Source organism: Lutra lutra, chromosome X (assembly GCF_902655055.1).
Source record: "Lutra lutra chromosome X, mLutLut1.2, whole genome shotgun sequence".
Taxonomy (NCBI): Eukaryota; Metazoa; Chordata; class Mammalia; order Carnivora; family Mustelidae; genus Lutra; species Lutra lutra.
In genome coordinates this window covers 6,238,622-6,244,013 of record NC_062296.1, presented here as the reverse complement: position 1 = coordinate 6,244,013, position 5,392 = coordinate 6,238,622, and the positions used below count along the sequence as shown (strand labels likewise).

Genomic DNA, 5,392 nt, shown 5'->3' with positions numbered 1-5,392 from the left:
TGGGCAGGGCCAGAGGATAGATAGGGTCTTCTAGGCCATGGTGAGGACTTGGGCTTTCTCTGTATGAGATGGGAGCTGGTGTGGGGTTTTGAGCAGAAGAGAGGTGGGACCTGGCTTGTGTTTTAATAGAATCACTTAGGTTGTTGTGTTGAGAATAAACTTTAGAATGGCAAGAGGAGGAGCGGTGACACCAGTGATGAGCCTGTTGCAGCAATGTAGGTAGGTCAAACCAGAGTGGAATCAGGTGAGAAGTGATGTTAAGAAGGTCTGATTCTGGGGCACCTGGGTGGCTCAGTGGGTTAAGCCTCTGCCTTCGGCTTAGGTCATGATCTCAGAGTCCTGGGATTGAGCCCTGCTTTGGGCTCTCTGCTTAATGGGGCATCTGCTCCCCACCCCCTGCCTGGCTCTCTGCCTACTTGTGATCTCTGTCAAATAAATAAATAAATCTTAAAAATAAAAGAAGGTCTGATTCTGCAGATATTTTGAAGGAAGTGTTGATAGGATATCCTAACAGATTGGATACGAGGTATAAAAGAAAGAGGGAATCCAGGAAGAGCTGGAAGGATAGAATTTTTCTCAGTAGTGATCTAGGGAAGGCTGCAGGAGGAGCAGATTTGAAGGGATGAACACGAATTAGCCATGTTGAATTTGACATAATTATTAGATGCTCAATGGAGATGTTGACTATGTCATTGGATATAGGGGTCAGGAATCCAGGGCTGCAAGATAAAGATTTGGGAATTGTCAGCTATAGATGGTATTGAAAACTACAGGATAGAATGAATAAGATAAAGAAGAAGACCATGGAGTAATCTTTGGGGGCATACCAAAATTGATGTAGGGAAAAAGAGAACCAGCAAGGGAGACAGCTAATGTCAAGTGAGGTAGGAGGGAAACCCAAAGTGTATGATGTTCTGGAAATCTGGAGGAAAAGAAGATGATGTGATCCATGGCTAAACACTGCCAATAGGTCAATAAGATGAGAGCTTACACTTGAAGGCTTATCAATACTGAGGTCATTGTAGACTTTGATGAGAGCAGTGTGGTGGAGTGGATGGAGTCAAAGTCTGTTTCACATGAGTTTAAGGAAGACTAAGTAGAGGAATTAGAGACAGCAGATATAGGCAACTCTTAAGAGATTTTGTTTCAGAGAGGAATAAAGAAATCAAGCAGTAGTTGGTAGGTGGTGGGGACTGAGATAAAGAGAAGTGTGGTTTTCTTAAGATAGTGTATTTCATAATGGGAAAAGAAAGAGATCATTTTCCTATTTGAAGTTTACTGACAAATGCTCAATTAATGCAGATTGTGTTGAGTTAAGACATGGTATATCAAATGGAAAAAGACGGAGTTAAGCAGCAGTTTTGAAAGTGAAGTTCCTGGGACAGCAAGATTAGTATCACTTGGGGGATATGTTGGAATGCAGAACTTGGCACCTACATACAACTCCAAGACCTACAGAATCAGAAATCTTTACTTTAACAAGCCCTCAGGTGGTTCTGCTGCACACCAAAATTTGAGAACCACTGGTGAAAGCACCATTATCAGGTGAGTGTACTTCAAAATAATCAACAGAGAATATCTCCATTTCTTCGTTAAGAGGAGAAGGTGTATTTTTTTCCCCCATCTCCCTTCCCATCTCTATGTTGCTCAAGTATCTTCATCCTAAAGGAGTCTCTGTATCTCTCGTGGGAGAAATAACAGCATGTTTTTATGCTGATGGGAAAGACCTGATGCAGAATAAAACACTGATGATACAGAAGAGAGAGGCAAACTTTTTGGAATCATGTGCTTCAGTGGGTGAGAATGGAGGGATCTGATATGTAACTGGCATTAGACAGGAGCAGGGAAAACTCACCTATGGTAATAGGTAAGAAGGCAGAGAGTGTGTTTCTTGGAATTCTCTCTCTCCCTCTCCCTCTGCCCCTCCTTCAACTCATGCTCTCTATCTCACTCTAAAATAAATAAAATCTTTAAAAAATAATAATTTCTACTCTTTTAATATAGTTTTGACTTTTGAATCATGTACATATCTGACATATCCAAAAAAGATTTAAGAAAAGCAAATCTTAAGTTGAATGCATACAAAAACAAATGATCTTGTGTATCAGATTGATAACTTGATCACAGAGAAAGAATTCAAGTAAATTTTGACTCTGAATAATCTCAGTAGGATATAACCTAAATATGCAAAAATCAGGGGCACCTGGGTGGCTCAGTTGGTTAAGTGTCTGCCTTTGGCTCAGGTCATGATCCCAGGGTCCTGGGATCAAGCCTCACATTGGGCTCCCCACTTAGTGGGGAGCCTGCTTCTCCCTCTTCCTCTGCCTGCTTCTCCCCCTGCTTGTGCCCTCTCTCTCTCTCTCTGCCAAATAAATAAATAAAATCTGTTTTAAAAAGATACAAAAATAAGGAGATTATATAATTGTGGTTTGTTCCTATACTTTTTATTTTGTTTCACTGATGTATTTATCTATGCTGACCCCAAAAGCACACTGTCTTGTTAAAGCTGTATAGTAGGTCTTGATACCTGGTTGTGTAATTCCTTCAGCTTTATTCTTTAAAATTGCCTTGGCTATTCTTGACCTTTTATGTAGCCATATAAATTTCAATATTGGCTTGTCAGTTTTCATAACAAACCAGTTACAGTTTTTATTTGGATTTCATTGACTCCATAAATCAAGGAGGAATTGGCATATTAACAGTGTACCCAATGGGGTCCCAGTGTACAATGGCAGCAAACAGTACCCTCCTTGATCGTGTATGCAGCCTGTTGATTGTATGGGTTGCCCTTGGAGATAGCCCTTTCCAGTGGACATTGATGTCTGATCTTATGCTATCTCCAAACTAGGCTCCAGACAGGTATGCAGTATACCTTTGCAAAGCCCAAGGCACAGTGGCCAGGGTCCATATTGGCCAAGTCTTCATGTCTGTCAGTACCAAGCTACAGAACAAAGAGCATGTGATTGAGGCCCTATGCAGGACCACGTTCAAATTCCCTGGCCACCAGAAGATCCACACTTCCAGGAATTGAGGCTTTACTAAGTTTGATGTGGATGAATTTGAAGATATTGAAGTACACAATTTTTAAATTGGTTCATCCAAGATGGTTATGGGGTCAAATCATGTCCCTTTGGACAAATGGCGGGTTCTGCACTCTTGAGAACTTTGGCACTGCCCTCTCCCTATTCATGCCCACCAATAAATCCTACTTCCTATAAAAAAAAAACAGTATTAACAATATTGAGATTCTAGCCTATGAACATGGTATATCCCTATATTTATTTAGGTTTTCTTTAATTTCTCTCAATAATATTTTCTAGTTTTCAGTGTGAATATCTTACAGATCTTTTGTTAAATTTTTTCTTAACTATTTGATGTCTTTAAGGTAGTATTATAAATTAAAAATTTTTCTTACTTACTCGTCCTGATCTATATAAATTGATTTTTACATTTTAACTTTATATCAATATTGTTAAGTACAGTTATTAGTTCACATTATTTGTAGGTTCTTTTGGATTTCTTATGTGTAATCATGTCTTTTGTAAATGATAGTTATTCTTTCTTAATTTTTACTCCTTTTGCCTTTTCTATGTTTTCCTTGCTTGATTACACTGTCTAGGGCTTCCAGGACAGCATTAAATAGATGCATTGCTAGCTGATATCCTTGTCTTATTCATGATCTCAGGGGAAATTAAAAAATAATGATTTAAATAAAAAATTAATGATTTTTTTTGGAGCCACTATTTACTCAGACTAAGAAAGTTGCCTTTGCTTCCAAGTTATCTATGAGTTTGTTTTTTTGTTTTGTTTTTGTTTGTTTGTTTGTTTCTGGCTATGAGTTTTTTTTTTAACATCAAGTAGGAGTACAATTTATTAAATGCCTTTTCTGCATCTATAATTTTCTAGCTTTTCTTGTTAATATGCCTAATTACACTAATTGATCTTCCCATAAACCCACTTTGTTGAGATGTATAATCATTGTTAAATATCACTGGATTAGATTCAAACATATATATCATTGTTTATAATTTTCATTTCTTTTTAAGCTACTTTATTAAGTTATGGCTTACATGTTAAAAGCTGTACATATTTAATGTATATAATTTGATGAGTTTGGGGATAAGTATATACCTGTGAAACAATCACCACCATCAAGACCAAAGACATATCCATCACCTCCCAAATTTCCTTCCTGCCCCTTTTATTATTATTATTATGTGATTTTCATTTCTTATAATTTCTTTCAGGTTTTGGTTATGCTGGCTTCATAAAATAAGATAACAAATATCCCCTTTTTTTCTGAGCTTTGGAAGTGTTTGTTAAAGATCAGTGTTATTTCTTCTTTAAGTGTTTGAAAGAACTTACCAGTGAAGCCATTTAGGTCTGCAGTTTAACTTTTTAATAACAAGTTTCATTTCAAGACTCTTTTCTTCTTGTGTCAGTTTTATTGAATTGTGTTTCTCAAGGAATTTGTCTGCTTTTTCAAGGGCTGCTTCTGACCCATTCTCTCACTTTTCTGGGTCTCCCAAATGCACTCTTTACCATATCTCATATGTCTCTCATATGTCTCATTTCCATCCCTTTTGCTCCCCATTCTTCTTTCTAGATATTATCTATTGACCTTTTAGTTCACAAATCATGTTTTCAACTTTGTTCAATTTACTGTTAAATCCATCTGTTGAGGTCTTAGTTTTAGTTATTTTATTTTCTGTTCCAGATTTTCCATTTGGCTTTTTATTACAGTTTCCAGTTCTCTGGTGAAAATTTCTCTCTTGCCATCTATTTTCTTGAACCTATTCATCACAATTATTCCAGAGTCTGTGTCTGATAACTTCAGTATCACCTATGTTTCTGTTTCTATCCTCTCTCTATTGCTCTTGGTCTTGTTTATTTGTATGCCAGTAAATTTTGATCAAATGCCCAATATTATGTGGGAAAATTATAAGGGCTCCAGATCATGTTATCTTCCTCCAGAGAGGTTTACCCCTCCCTTCTGTCAGGAAGCAGAGATTCTGATCACCTTATTTCAACTATAGACTTTGCTGACTCTAGGGTAGTTTGCATTCTTTAAATGTCCAGGTTTGCCTCCGGTTCACCCCCATTTCTAGGGGGTAGCCCTCTAGGAGTTCCAAATAAAAATCAGGATTGTTTGATAGGGCTTCTTCTACGTAGCACTTTATAACCTCTTTTGCTCTCTCAGCACTGTAAGCCTGTCACAAAACTGCTCTGCTTTGCTGATGCTTTCTGCCCTTATTTTCTGTGCAGCTTAAACCGTAAATACCTCTAGAAGAAAACTGGTTCCATGAATTATGTTCTATTTTGTGTCCTCTTTTTCTCTCTAGGATCTCGGTCCCTCAACTGTTAGCTACCTTGACAACTCCAAACTTTACTT

General features: G+C 37.6%; 1 pseudogene; it reads left to right on the top strand.

Moving 5' to 3' along the window:
• The first annotated feature begins 2,701 nt into the window (after window positions 1–2,701).
• On the top strand, window positions 2,702–2,801 carry LOC125092541 (uncharacterized; annotated as a pseudogene).
• The last annotated feature ends 2,591 nt before the right edge of the window (window positions 2,802–5,392 follow it).